The 15170-nt window shown below is 41.5% G+C and overlaps 1 pseudogene; it reads left to right on the top strand.

The window, feature by feature from the left end:
* Positions 1–11: 11 nt before the first annotated feature.
* LOC100348125 (histone acetyltransferase KAT2B-like) lies at positions 12–4531 on the top strand (annotated as a pseudogene).
* The last annotated feature ends 10639 nt before the right edge of the window (positions 4532–15170 follow it).

Below are 15170 nucleotides of genomic sequence, written 5' to 3' on the forward strand. Positions count from 1 at the left end.
GCAGCTTAGACATGGAGCACTGTGGAGACCTAGCAGCGCAGGAGGAGCTAGAGGCCTGGCAGAAACGTGACAACATGGCCAGTCCAGGCTTCCTGGTTGATCAAGACCCTTAAGGTCACCCTTACACTAAGAGAGAATCACCTTTTGGGAACTGTTCATGAAAGGGCTATGAGTCAAGGACTGTAATGTGTCACACACAAACACACAAATAAATAGTTACACATGGATTCACTATTTTGAAGAAACAATCTTTGTTCTTTGACAACCTACATCCATCTCGATTCTTTCATAGCATTTTATATCAGACCAGGTGGAGTCTTCTTCAGGAATAAAAACTCTCAATGTCTCAGAATTATAGAGTGCTCAACATGTTAAAAGAATTTCGAGCCTAGGGAAGGAGAGCCGAGGGACGGCGGCCTCGGCATTGGAGCCGCTACTTCCCTCCTTCCTGAGGGAACAGCACCGCCACCAGCGCGCGGGCCAAGGCCAGGGCGAGCCGGGCTGGTGGCGCTCCGGGAGGATAGAGGAAGGGAGGAGGGTGGGCGAAGGGGCGGGAGGGCGTGCGGGGAGGGTCTCGCTCTCCCGACGACCAGAACCCGAGAGGGAGACCCTGGCGGCGGTGCCTGCCACTCGGCGCCTCCCGTCGTGCTGGAGGGCGGCTTGTGAGGGGCTGGCGGGGCCGGGCCCGGGCCGCTGTTCCCGCAGTCCCCTGCGCCGCCGCCCGCGCCGCCGCAGGGCTCCTCGGGTGCTGCCGCCGCCTGCTCAGGCTCCTGAGGTCCGGCTACAGCTGTGGCTGCGGCTGGCACGGCCCAAGAACCGGAAGGCCGTGGACGGCTCAGATCGCCCTGAAAAAGGCACAGCTGCATTCCGCTCCGCGGGCGAAGAAACTGGAGAAACTTGGAGTGTACTCCTCCTGCAAGGCTGAGGCGTCCTGTAAATGTAATGGCTGGGGGCTGAGGCGATGTCACCCATGCTGTATGACAAAGTCACAGCTGCAGGAGGCAGAACTCAGCAAAGCAGGAAGGCCCTGAATGAACTGAAGCCATCTTCTCTGTTGTTTTTATTAGGCTTAATAGTGATGTAATCATTGGGTTTGGGTGTGAGAATAACGGATATCAATGTAAGCAAAATTGTTGTTTCTTGTAAAAAAAATGAGTTACAGGAGGTGACTGGAGTAATGAGGGGAATCCCCTAAAATTTGTATAGAGTAAAATATTATTAGCAACATGAGTAATGAGTTTTATGAGAAAATAGAACAGAAAGAGCATGCAGGTGCTTGTTCCCACTGACCTCCCCTTTGCCTTACACAGGAGTATATGATGAGACTGGGAGGTACGTAGTTAATAATACAGCAAATGGAATGATGAACAAGCACTACTATTCTTACAAAGGTTACGACCTTATGCCCCTGCTTGGAAATGTAGAAAAAAGGAACAAGGAACACTTACATTAGGCAATGGAGTAGGTTTTATAAAAACAGTTGTTGGAGGTGTGGTTTACCTTTAGAAAAATAGGATATAATCATTAGAACTTTCTCTATACAGTTTTAACCCTTTAAAATAAATCGATTAACATAAAATCTTAGACATTTTGTCTAGCACCTTTAGATAAGTTAAGCAAGTTTCATATAGCTAACGTATCCACTATGAATAGAGAAAAAGTTAGTGGAAAGGTTACGATGAGGCCATGAAAGGAAAATTAAACAAAACAAGATTAATAGAGAAAGGTATGCATACATGATCACTTGTGGTGTATTCTTTCCCGAAAGAAGAGAGATTTGGGAGGAAGAAGGCTTAATAAAAGTATATGTAAAGAGAGTATAAGATAAAGCAATAAGAAGGAACGGCAAAATGATGCCTTCCCTTGCCACCTAAACCTCATCCCTTCATTTCCTTTCTTCGCCAATGCCTCCCCTCCTTCAGAATCCCCTGGACCTGCCAAGGCTGGACCCCAGCAGGCTGGAAAAACCCCAACCCCTCTCCCACTCCCCTCAGAGCCCATCTGCAGCAAATAATCGTCAGTCTAATGGAATCCTGTCAGGGTTGTAGCCATGCCCTAGCTGCTCATGTTTCTCACCTGGAGAATGTGTCAGAGGAAGAAATGAACAGACTCCTGGGAATAATGTTGGATGTGGAGCATCTCTTTACATGTGTCCAGAAGGAGGAAGATGCAGATACCATGCAAGGTTATTTCTACCTATTTAAGCTCCTGAGACAGTTTATTTTACAAAGAGGAAAGCCTGTGGCTGAAGGCTCCTTGGAGAAGAAACCCTTATTTGAAAAGCCTAGTATTGAACAGGCTGTGAATACCTTTGTACAATATAAATTTAGTCACCTGCCATCAAAAGAAAGACAAACAATAGTTGAGTTGGCAAAAATGTTCCTAAACCACATCAACAATTGGCATTTGTGGCACTGTCTCAATGAAGACTGTGATTTCCCAATGTTGATATTTCTGGATATGAAGAGAACTGCACAAGGTGGCTGTGTTACCACAATGTGCCACAGTTCTGTGACAGTCTACCTCGGTATGAAACTACCCACGTGTTTGGGAGAATATTGCTTTCCTCAGTCTTCACTGTTATGAGGAAACAACTCCTGGAACAAGCAAGACAGGAAAAAGACAAACTGCCTCTTGAGAAACAAACTCTGATCCTCACTGATTTCCCAAAATTTCTGTCCATGTTAGAAGAAATTTATAGACAAAACTCTCCCATCTGGGATCAGGATTTTCTCTCAGCCTCTTCCAGAATCCAAACAGTTATCAACCCACCTCCTGTGGCCAGGACAGTTTCCTACAATTCAAACTCATCTTCATTTGAGCAGCCAAATGGAGGGAGTAGCAGTCCTGCCTGCAAAGCTTCTTCTGGGCTAGAGGCAAACCCAGGAGAAAAGAGGAAAATGAATGACTCTTATGTTCTGGAGGAGGCCAAGAAACCCCAAGTAATGGGGGATATTCCAATGGAATTAATCCATGAGGTGATGTCCACCATCATGGACCCTGCAGCAATGCTTTGACCAGAGACCAGTTTTCTGTCAGCCCATTCAGCCAGGGATAAGGTAGCAAGGCTGGAAGAGCACAGGGACAGGATTGAATTTCACCTGCTGGGCAATTCCCTGAACCAAAAATCAAACAAGAGGATCCTGATGTGGCTGATAGGCCTGCAGAATGTTTTCTTCCATCAGCTTCCCCAAATGCCAAAAGAGTATATCATGTGACTTGTCTGTGACCGGAAACACAAAACCCTCACTTTAATTAAAGATGGCCATGTTATTGGTGGTATATGTTTCCATATGTTCCCAACCCAAGGATTCACAGAGATTGTTTTCTGTGCTGTAACTTCAAATGAATAAGTTAAAGATTATGGAATACATGGGATGAATCATTTGAAAGAATATCATATAAAACATTACATCCTGAACTTCTTCACATATGCAAATGAGTATGCAGTTGGGTACTTTAAGAAATACGGTTTCTCCAAAGAAATTAAAATACCTAAAGCTAAACATGTTGGCTATATTAAGGATTATGAAGGAGCCACTTTAATGGAATGTGAGCTAAATTCTCAGATACCATATGCAGAATTTTTTGTCATCATTAAAAAGTAGAAAGAGATCATTAAAAAGCCGATAGATGGGGCTGGCACTATGGTGCAGTAGGTTAATTCTCTACCTGCGGCACCGGCATTCCATATAGGTGCTGGTTCTAGTCCTCTTCCAATACAGCTCTCTGTTGTGGCCTGGGAAAGCAGTAAAAGATTGCCCAAGTGCTTGGGCCCCTGCACCCACATGAGACACTGGGAAGAAGCACCTGGCTCCTGGCTTTGGATTGGCGCAGCTCTGACTGTCGCAGCCATTGGAGAGTGAACCAATGGACGGAAGACCTTTCTCTCTGTTTCTCCCTCTCACTGTCTGTAATTCTACCTTTCAAATAAATAAATAAAAATATTTTTTAAAAAAAGATGATAGAAAGAAAGCAGGCCCAGATTCAGAAAGTTTACTCCGGACTTTCATGTTTTAAAGATAGAGTTTGGCAAATTCCTATAGAAAGCATTCCTGGAATTAGAGAGACAGGCTGGACACCAAGTGGAAAGGATAAACGAAAGGAACCCAAAAACCCTGAACAGCTTTACAGCATGCTGAAGAACATCCTTCAGCAGGTGAAGAGCCATCAAAGCACTTGGCCCTTCATGGAACTGGTGAAGAGAACAGAAGCTCTGGGATATTATGAAGTTATAAGGTTTCCCATGGATCTGAAAACCATGAGTGAATGCCTCAGGAATGGGTACCACATATCTAAGAAATTATTCATGGCAGACTTACAGTGAGTCTTTACCAATTATAAAGAGTACAACCCCCCTGAGAGTGAACACTGCAAATGTGTCAATATTCTAGAGAAATTCTTCTTCAGTAAAATTAAGGAAGCTGGATTAATTGACAAGCAATATTTCCCTCTCTGCTTCTTAGAAATTCATCAAGCAGTGTGCCTAATGCAAGGTGGTTCAGTGTGCAAAGAACTGGACAAAATGTGATGAAGAGACTTGTAATAATCAGCACTTTTGAAAAAGAAACAAAAAAAAACCTCCTTTTAGCTTTATATGTATATATATATATATAAATTGACATAGAAATTATACCTGTGTTGATTGTCACAACTGTCAAATGTTAACAATTCTAGTAATTTTAGCTCATTGATCCTGGGTTAGGTAGCGCAGGGCACATTCTCCTCTTTGGATTCCCTGTGCTGAAGTCTTTCTCCACAACCTTGACCTTCCAGTGAGATAACCTGCACTGACCTCTGACTCACCCATAAAAGGAGATTCATCCCAACATTCACAAGGGAAGGGGTGAAAAGAGAGAATCTAGGGAAGAATCAGAGAAGAATCCCCTCCCCCATTGCCACCTGCTACCATCTATTGGGCTGTGGGATAGTTGATTGCTTAACTATCCAATTTTTCAGGTATCTAAAATGTGACAGTGGAAGCAGCTGATGACTTAAACACTATGTGTAAAAGGCACTTGAAATTCTTGAGAGGGGCAGACAGAACAGATGCTGAATGACTCGCAGTTGCAAGGCTTATGTTGGTTCTGTCTTCTAGACCAACAAATTTTCCTACCATCTTTGCTTTTAGGAGATTGCCTGCTAAGAACCATCACCAGTGTTTTTTGGTTTTTGGAGCTTCAGCTATAGCTGGAGTATCTTCAGAATGAGGTGAGGAATAAGGATGCAAACACCAGAGGTAATGCTATGCTGATAGACACCCTAAACTTGATCCAGGTCCTGAAGCATTGCTGACCATGAGACTGTGACACCTCTAAAAACTGGTGGATTTGGGGCTAATGCTGTAGCATAGGTTAAGCCTCTGCCTGTAGCACTAGCATCCTTTATGAGCACCAGTTCAAGCCCCAGATGCTCTATTTCTGATCTATCTTCCTGCTGATTGCCTGGAAATGCAAAATATGGCGCAGTGTTTGGGTTCCTGCTTCTCACATGGGAGACCCAGAAGAAGCTCCTGGATCCTGATTTTGGATTGGCCCAGCTCTAGTCATTGTGAACTCTCTCTCTCTTCCTTTCCTTCTCTCTCTGTGTAACTCTGACTTTCAAATAACTAAATAAATCTTTTTGTAAAAAAAAGACATATAAAAACTTCTTCCTACTTTTACTTGGTAAGATGTCAACTCTCTTAATGATTCAGTCACAACTGAATGATTCAGAGTGGATGGAAGGCCTCTTGCTGTCTCTCCTCCTCTGTAACTCTGTCTCTTAAATAAATAAATAAAGTCTTTTTTTAAAAAAGAAGGAATCCTTTAAAAAAAAAGACTGATGGATTTTTTCTTTCCTGCCAGCATGTGGAGTTCTCCAAGAAAGAAGACTTTAATATATTCATTTTGCACACTGGTTCCATGGTCCAGGATGATAACAAAGGAGGCCCCAATCAATACTTGTTGCATGAGGAAAGCACACATAGGTGATCAGATATCAGCCACCTCAATGTTTGGAGACACACGGGGTAGGGGAGCTGACTAACTGTGCACTTATGTGTCTTAAGAAAAAGAAACAGCAAGAATTAGAAACATTCTCAGTACTTCCAAAGGAAGAAATGAGCAGTCAGTGCATGTGTATCCACCTCCACTTCCTTTTCCATTGGTGATGTTTATCACCTTCCCCCATCCCTCACTGACAGTGATAGTGAGAGAGGCAGCCTAACAGCTTGACACAGTTCCTCCATTCCCACACAATATGGGGAGCTTGGGACATAGCTTTCCTTTCCAAATCAAACAACATAAAAGATCTGTTTTCTAATAAAACTTCTTCCCACCTAAACACGCAGCCTTTCTTTTCCAGGCAAGGAGTTCTGCTAGGCTGGGGAATGACAATAAAACCATAGATGAGGATGTCTAAACAGGAGGCACATATTCTGAGTTATGAAACCATGCATTATAAGTGAGCTTCCCAAAATTAAGGAGGAAAAAGAACAAAGAGAGATAGTGGTCAAGCAATGAATTATTCCTCAAACAAAAATGTTTTGGACACCATGTATAAGTCAAAGAATGTTTATGATGAAGAAGTGAACAAGCCAGAAACAGGTCTTGCTTCCCTGTGGTTTATATGCTGACACAGGAAACAAACATTAAGCAAAGAATGTAAGTGTGTTGAAGTGTTTTTTTTTTTTTTGACAGGCAGAGTGGACAGTGAGAGAGAGAGAGAGAGAGACAGAGAGAAAGGTCTTCCTTTACCATTGGTTCACCCTCCAATGGCCACTGTGGCCAGCGTGCTGTGACTGGCACACCATGCTGATCCAAAGCCAGGAGCCAGATGCTTCCTCCTGGTCTCCCATGCAGGTGCAGGGCCCAAGGACTTGGGCCATTCTCCACTGCACTCCTGGGCCACAGCAGAGAGCTGGCCTGGAAGAGGGGCAACCGGGACAGAATCCAGTGCCCCAACCGGGACTAGAACCTGGTGTGCTGGTGCTGCAGGCAGAGGATTAGCCTATTGAGCTGTGGCACTGGCCATGTGTTGAAATTTAAAAAAGAAAAATGTGAAATGCACTGAGAACCTATCTTGGGGATACTAATAACAGGGGGGCTCTTACTAATTTTGAGGAAGGCAGTAATGAAATCTCACATGTGGGAGACTTGTGGCATCAACCAGGCCAAGACTGGTGGGAAGAGCATGTGAAATTAACACAAAGAACACTGCTGTTAAAACATTTAAGACTGCATGATGTCCAGTGCATAAAGAACACTGGGGATGATTGAGATAGAAGAGAGAGGGAGGCTGGGACTAAAGAACCAAAGTGACTCCATTTTTAAACAATAATAATAAAAAAAAACCAGCTTCCGTTTCCCATAGCAGACCCGGGTCCTTGTAAAAGGAGGCATTCAGGCATTCTGGAGATATCAAAGCTTACCAGGGACAGCTAGCTTGGTAGACCAAGGGCAGCACAGCAGAGATCTCTCAACAAAGTAACTCCCTGTACCCAAAGCTTCCATGCTGTATGTAACTCTTTTTTCCTGCTAATGTAGCCCCTTTTTCCCTTTAAAAACTCTCCCAAAGACCGGGGCCTCACTCCTTCCTCCACTGTGCTGGTTGGTTGGATGGGGTCCCTGTTGCGGCTTGTACTCCCGAATAAACCTTGCTTTTGCAGTTTGGTGTGAGCGACTCTCTGGGGGGTCTCTGTGGGGATCTAACGATCTGGGCACAACAGGACCAGGTCATTCACATGAACAAATCTTCTGTCTACTGGTTCACTCCCCAAATGGATGCAGCAGCTGGAACTGAGCCAGTCTAAAGTTAGGAGCCAGGAATCTCTTTCAGGTCTCCCACAAGGGTGCACATGCCAAAGTACTGAGGCCATCCTTTGTTGTTTCCTTGGTGTATGAGCAGAGAACCAGATCAGAAGTGGTGCAGCCAGGACTCAAATGAGCACTAATGTGGGATGACAGCACTGCAGGCTTTACCCACTATGCCACAGTGCCAGATCCTGAAGTAAAAATCTTGCCAACCAACTATACTCTATCCAGTAAAACTGTATTCAGAAATTAATGAAAATCAGAGTTTCCAAGACAGGCAAAAAACTAAGAAAATTAATCACCAAAAGACCATACTTACAAAAGATGCTTAAGAAAGTCCTATATAATGAAGTGAAAGAAAGTGAACTATTATTACAAAAACATGTAAACACCACTAGAAGAATAGATACACAAAAGAGAAATAGAAATGAATCTAAATGTATGAATTCAGTAAACCACCAGCCCCTCAAAATGGACATCAAAAGACAAAGAGCAGAACAAAGGTTTTTCAAAACAAACAAAATAAAAATTTTAAGACAAGACTAAGTCTTCATTTATTAATATTAATCTTGAATGTAAATGGACTACATTTCTAAATTAGAAGACATGGAATAGTTGGATGGATAGAAACCAAAACCCAATGATATACTGCCTAAAATAAAGCCACTTTATCAATATAGACACACAAATTGAACCAGCATTCTGATATGAGATGGGGGTGTACTAAGACTTCGCTTTACTTGTTACATCACAACACTTTCTCCTATAAAACTATTTGGGGTGCCAGCACTGTGGATTAAGTTACTACCTGCAATGCCAGCATCCTAAATAGGCATTTGTTGTTGGACCCTGCCACCCATATCAGAAACCTGAGTGAAGCTCCCGGTTCCTGGGTTTCACTTGGCCCACGGCTGGCTGTTGCAGCCATCTGGGTAGTGAACTAGTGAGTAGAATATTCTCTCTCTCTCTCTCTCTCCTCTGATTTCCCAATAAGGCAATAAATGTTTTTAAAAACTATCCTAATAAGCTGAAAGGGGAAAGAAACTGTTCAAACTCATTTTGCAAGGCTAGAATTATCCTGACACCACAGCTAGGGAAGGCCAGAGCAAAAACAGCAAAAGAAAAATATAGACCAATATTTCTGATCAATGTGAATTCAAGACTTCTCAACAAAATACTAACCAATAGAATCCTACTACACATCAAAAATTTCACTCAACATGATCAAGTAGGATTGCTTTTCTAAAGGAGAGTTACCTGTATTTTTTTTTTGACAAAGATGAAAAATAAGCAGAGAAGACAAGGATGACTCCAAGGTTTGGGGCATGAGCAACTGGGAGGGTGAGGCTGTCACTGAATAAGGAGGAAGGAAGCATTTGAAAGAAACAAATTGCAGAGAAGTATCAGGGTTTCACTTTGAACATGGTCAGTGTGAGGTACCTGGGGGACGGCTCCATGATAATCCTGAGACACTAACTTATATTCATGTCTGTAGCTCAGTGGGCAAGAGTAGACTGCAGAAATAAATGTGAGGCTCATAGCCTGTAGATGGTAAGTGAAACCTTGAGGCATGGAGAAGCCAAGAACAAAGAACAGAAGCAAAGCAGACCAAAGACAAGGCCCTGGGCTCTCCAACACTAAGAAATAGAACAGAAAGAGGGAAGAATCAAAAAATCCCTAGTTGGAGCAAAAAAAATCAAAAATCAAAAAATCCCTAGTTGTTACTGGATGAAAGCAAGGTGTTGCATGGAAGCCCAGAGAAGAAATCCCCCAAGAATAAAGGAGTGGTATGCTGTGCCCTGTGCTGCTGGATGACAGAGTGGGACATGATGTAAGAGATGACCCTGTGCTAGCACTGAGAAAGCATGGGTGCATTCTCACAGAAGTACTTGGAACCTCTAAGTCTTGGTTTAAAGACTACAAGCAAAAATCGAACTTAAAACACCAGAAGAGTCAATTTTTAAAAAGGGAAAATATTTTTAAAACCATAAATCAATGAAAATGAAAATGTGTCTACAGCCCTATAACAGACAGTTCCAAATGTGACTTCTATAAGTGTCAATAAATTAATAAATAAACTTCTGGCAAGACTGAACAAGAAAAACAAAACACATGCGATGTGATTTGAGTGGAGAAAGTGGATGTCACCCAAGTTTCAAAAACTTAAAGACTGTAAGATATTATGTCACACATAACTTTGGTTCAATAACATTTTTGGTGATTAAATGGATTTATTTTTGGAAATTACATATTACCATAATCAATTTTATGAAAAAGAACAAAAGGATATATCAACAATTATTATACAGTTTGAAAAATTTTTGAAATATGTATAATGACAAATTAAAAACAAAATGTGTACAATGTTTAAGCCCAGATGGTACTACTATTGTTGAACAGCGAATGCTGAGTGTCCTGTGTTTAACCTGGGAGGCCACCAGAGGGCACACAAACACATCTTTTTTGAAGAAAAGAAAGAAGGAAGGAAGGAAGGAAGGAAGGAAGGAAGGAAGGAAGGAAAGAAAGAAAGAAAGAAAGAAAGAAAGAAAGAAAGAAAGAAAGAAAGAAAGAAAGAAAGAAAGAAAGAAGTGAATTAAGACTGAAAGAACATGTAATTCCTGTTACTTGCTTAAAAAAAAAAAGAGAGAGGCCAGAATAATTTTGATAATGATGATTAATGAAAATAGAATGAAAAAGAGAACCATATGGTCACTTATGAATAAAGTTTAAGTCTGCTGTCATAGCCTATGGGTGAATGCATCCGATTTCATCTGAAAAAAGTTTAAATCTTAGAAAAATGAACTTAGCAGATTATTAAGTTAATGATGCATTATGAAAAAGTAATTTTCAAACCAGGAATAAAAATGTGATAAAACATTAATAACCATCCTGGTGGCAAGGGAAGTGCTAGGCACACATTTTGCAGTGGTGAGTAAAGAGCCTTTCTTCATTAGCCTCCCTGCAGAGGGAGGATTCTTCAAAGTACTCAGCAGAGGAAGGCCTTGCAATAGAAAAATATAATTCAAAATATTCACTGTTTCCTCCCCAACACAGTATGTGTTCACTGATGTGTTCACTGATGTAAAATATACACAGTGATCTCTAATTAGAATTAATATACACAGAGAAGCTCCTGGGACTAATATAACGTGTTCTCAACTGTCTCTAATATGAATATGATGTCCATGCCATAGTCCCTAGGATGAATCTCATATATACATGGCAGTCTCTTCTATGAACATGATGTCCACACTATATTCTCTGGTACTAGCAGAATGTTCTAAAATAGATGACACAGGGCTGAAGATCAGTTAAAGAACTACACTAGTGAATCTTCACACTTGTCAGAAGGCTGTAGTAATGAAGACAGTGTGATGTTGGGGAAGAAATACATGAGTGGATTAATGAAACAGAATAAATGGAATGAAAATACAGCATGTAAATTTAGTTAACTAATTTTGTCAATGGAACTAAGCCAATTCAACACAGAACATTCTGTTCCACAGATGTCAACTGAATAATTATGAGGAAAAATTAACCACATGCAAATCACATGAGAAAAAATCAACACAGACACAAATCTTATAGCTAGCCCAAAAATCCACTCACAATGGTCTATAAACTTAAAGTGTGAAAATTGTAAAAATTATAGAATAAAATCTATATGCTCTGTCACTTGCTGGGGAGGTTTTTAATGTATCTATTTTGCTGGAGAAGTTTTTAAATTATCTATTTATTTGTGAGTAGGGGAGGTAGAGACAGACAGAGCTCCCATCCACCAATTTATTCTGCAAATTCACAATATATCTGGGATTGGAATGGGCCAAAATAAGGATCTGGAAACTCAATACAGGTCTTTCACTTGAATGACAGAGACCCAACCCCTTGAACTATATCTGTTGCCTCCCAGGGTGTGCACCAGCAGGAAACCAAAATAAATAGGGACCAGAACTAGGACCTAAACCCAGTTTCTACAACATGGGATATGGGCATTCCAACATGATGTTCCAACTTCCAGGCCAGTCTATGGAAAAAAAATGTAAAATTGCCTGATCATGATAGAAAACTGTCAATTGTACAAAAAGTTAAGCATAGAAGTGCCATATGGGAACCAGTGTTGTATCATAGTATGTTAAGCCAACTTCTACAATGCCAGGATCTCATATGTGCATCCTCGCTGCTCCACTTCCACTGCCTGCATCCTAATGCACCTAAAAATGCGGCAGAATATGGCCCAAATTTGGCCCCTGCCATCCTTGTGGGAGATCTGGATGGGGTTCCAGGCTCCTGGCTTCTTCCTGTTACAGCCCCTGCTATTGCAACCATTTGGGGGGGGGGGTGAGCTAGTATGTCTGTGTGTCTGTGTCTGTGTCTGTGTGTGTGTGTGTCTTCCTCTCTGCAGCTCTTTCAAAGAAATATAATAAATCTTATTTATAAGAAAGTTACCATGTGATCCATCCATTTTTCTCTTAGATACAAATAAAAAAGGGGTGAAAACAAGTATTCAAACAGAAACTAGTACACTAGTGTTTACTTGCTCCCTTGCTCTCTTGGTTAACCCTAGGTATCATGGATAGTGTTTCTCTTGGTGCTGCATCACCATATCCCTTACTGTATAAGCCCCTGGGAGCTGAAGGTCACATGCTTATCCAGGCAACCCTGGACAATCAGGGTAGTACTATCTGAACTGGCACTCTGCATGTTCATATCTCACCAGAGGGACCTCTGGTAAATGTAGTCTTTGAGTTGCAAAGAAGAGTTTAACCAGACAGCTTCACTGTGTGCAGACACTGCCTGAAATGTCCAACATCATTTGGTTTCATCTACAGAAACTAACCACAGAAGTCCCCCATGTGTTGTTCTTGCTCAGTTTCTATGCCTCTCAAATAAAATAAGAATTTTTTTTAAAGATTTATTTATTTATTTGAAAGTCAGAGTTACATAGAGAGGAGAGGCAGAGAGAGAGAAAGAGAGGTCCTCCATCCGATGGTTCACTCCCCATTTGGTTACAATGGTGGCAACTGCGCCAATCTGAAGCCAGGAGCCAGGATTTTCTTCTGGGTCTCCCACATGGGTGCAGGGGCCCAAGGACTTGGGCCATCTTCCACTGCTTTCCCAGGCCACAACAGAGAGCTGGATCAGAAGTAGAGCAGCTGGGTCTCAAACCAGTGCCCATATGGGATGTCAGTGTTTCAGGCCAGGTTGTTAACCTGTTGTGCCACAGTGCCAGCCCCAAAATAAAAAAAAAATTTAAGGTCCAGCATTGTAGCATAGTGGGTAAAACTGCCTAAAATGCTGGTATCTCCTTTGGGCACTGATTTGGTCTCAGTTGCTCCACTTCTGATTCAGCTCCCTGCTAATGGCCTTGGAAAAGCAGTGGCAGATGGCCCAAGTGTTTGTCCCCCTTCCACCCATGTGAGAAACACAGATGGTGCTGCTGACTCTTGTATTCTGCCTGGCTCAGCACTGACTATTGTGGCCATCTGGGAATATCTCTCTCTCTCCCTCTCCCTCTCCTTCTCTGTCAAAAATAATTTTTTTTTTAAAAAAGAGAGAGAGCACCGAAGATCCCATCCACTGAATCACTGTGTGCCTACAATAGTGAGACCCAAGATCTGGGAACACAATCCAGGTCTCCCACCTTGGTGCCAGGAATGAAATTAATTGAGCCATCACCATTGTGTGTCAGGATATATATAAGCAGGAGCTTGAAAAAGGAACCAGAGCTTGGATTCAAAACCTAGATATAGGACTTGGACACCTTGACTACAGCCCACTCCAACATTGGCATTTTTGAGAGGAACCCTTCTTTTATGTTGTAGAATGTGTCTATATTTCAGTTTTTCAGATATTTCTTCAGAATGGATTCAGTTCATATATGTTTAGCAGGAATACTATGGCCATACTTGTGTGCACTTTCTGTGCAACCCACTAGATGGAAATGGAATGTTACTACATCACTGATGATATTTACTATTTATTCAGTTAGAGTTAGGGTGAGGGGTGGGGAAAGAATCATGGTTAGAGTTTATTGTCACCGTTGGGTCTTAGCTACTGTGTTAGACATATGGTGGCACTACAAAAAGTTCATGGAAGGTGGAATTAAAAGATAAGTTGATTTTTGTACCAAAATTTTTAGAATACACCCGTAGTCTTTTCAGAATGCTCGTGTTCCATGAATTCTAGATCCTTGTGTATGCAAATTAGGAGTTGTCATCTTCATTCTGGGGGACCTTCTATTCCAAGAACGAGATTTATTTATTTATATCTTCTTTAAATTTTATTATTTTTGAGATAACATTTTAATTTACACTATAGTTGAAGACTAAGTACTCCACTAAACAAAGAATTCAACAAATAAAAATTTAAATGATCATATTTTATCAGGAAAATAGTTGATGTTTATAAATAATATTCGAATAAAAGATGCTCAAGTTTACTCATGTAAAATAAATTTTAAAATAGTCACAAAATCATTAAAACTATAGTAATATATAACAATAATATATACTCTAATAGTATATGATTATTATTAATTTGATTTTTTTAAATTTTTGACAGGCAGAGTGGACAGTGAGAGAGAGACACACAGAGAAAGGTCTTCCTTTTGCCATTGGTTCACCCTCCAATGGCCGCTTCGGCTAGCGCGCTGCAGCCGGCGCACCGCACTGATCCGAAGCCAGAAGCCAGGTGCTTCTCCTGGTTTCCCATGGGGTGCAGGGCCCAAGCACTTGGGCCATCCTCCACTGCACTCCCTGGCCACAGCAGAGAGCTGGCCTGGAAGAGGGGCAACTGGGACAGAATCCGGTGCCCCGACTGGGACTAGAACCCAGTGTGCCAGCACCGCAAGGTGGAGGATTAGCTTAGTGAGCCGCGGAGCCAGCTTTTATCAAGCTTTTAATAAATCAAATTAAGGCCAGCGCTATAAACATGGTTATGTAGATATCTCTTTAATACAGTGTGTTTGTGTCTTTTGGGTATATAGTGGGTAGTGGGATAACTGAATCATATAGTGAATCTATTTCCAGTTTTTTACAGAATTCTCCGTATTATTTTCCACAGTTACTGCATTAGTTAACATACCCATCTACAATGTTTAAGAGTTTCCTTTTCTTCACTTCTTCAACATCATTTATCTCTCACTGCCTTTTAGATAATAGCCATTCTAATATGGCTATTACTTGCATTTTGGCTTTGACTTGCATTTTCTTGATGCCTAGAAATATTGAGCACCATTTTCATATATTGGCTAGTTATTTATATTTCTTCCTTTTTGAGAACTGTCTGTTGATATCCTTTGTCCATTTCCTAACTGGATTAGTTGTGTTTTTTGTTTGTTTGTTTGTTTGTTTAGCTTTATGAGTTGCTGATGTATTT

The sequence above is a fragment of the Oryctolagus cuniculus genome, unplaced genomic scaffold, assembly GCF_964237555.1.
Source record: "Oryctolagus cuniculus unplaced genomic scaffold, mOryCun1.1 SCAFFOLD_52, whole genome shotgun sequence".
NCBI classification, from domain to species: Eukaryota; Metazoa; Chordata; class Mammalia; order Lagomorpha; family Leporidae; genus Oryctolagus; species Oryctolagus cuniculus.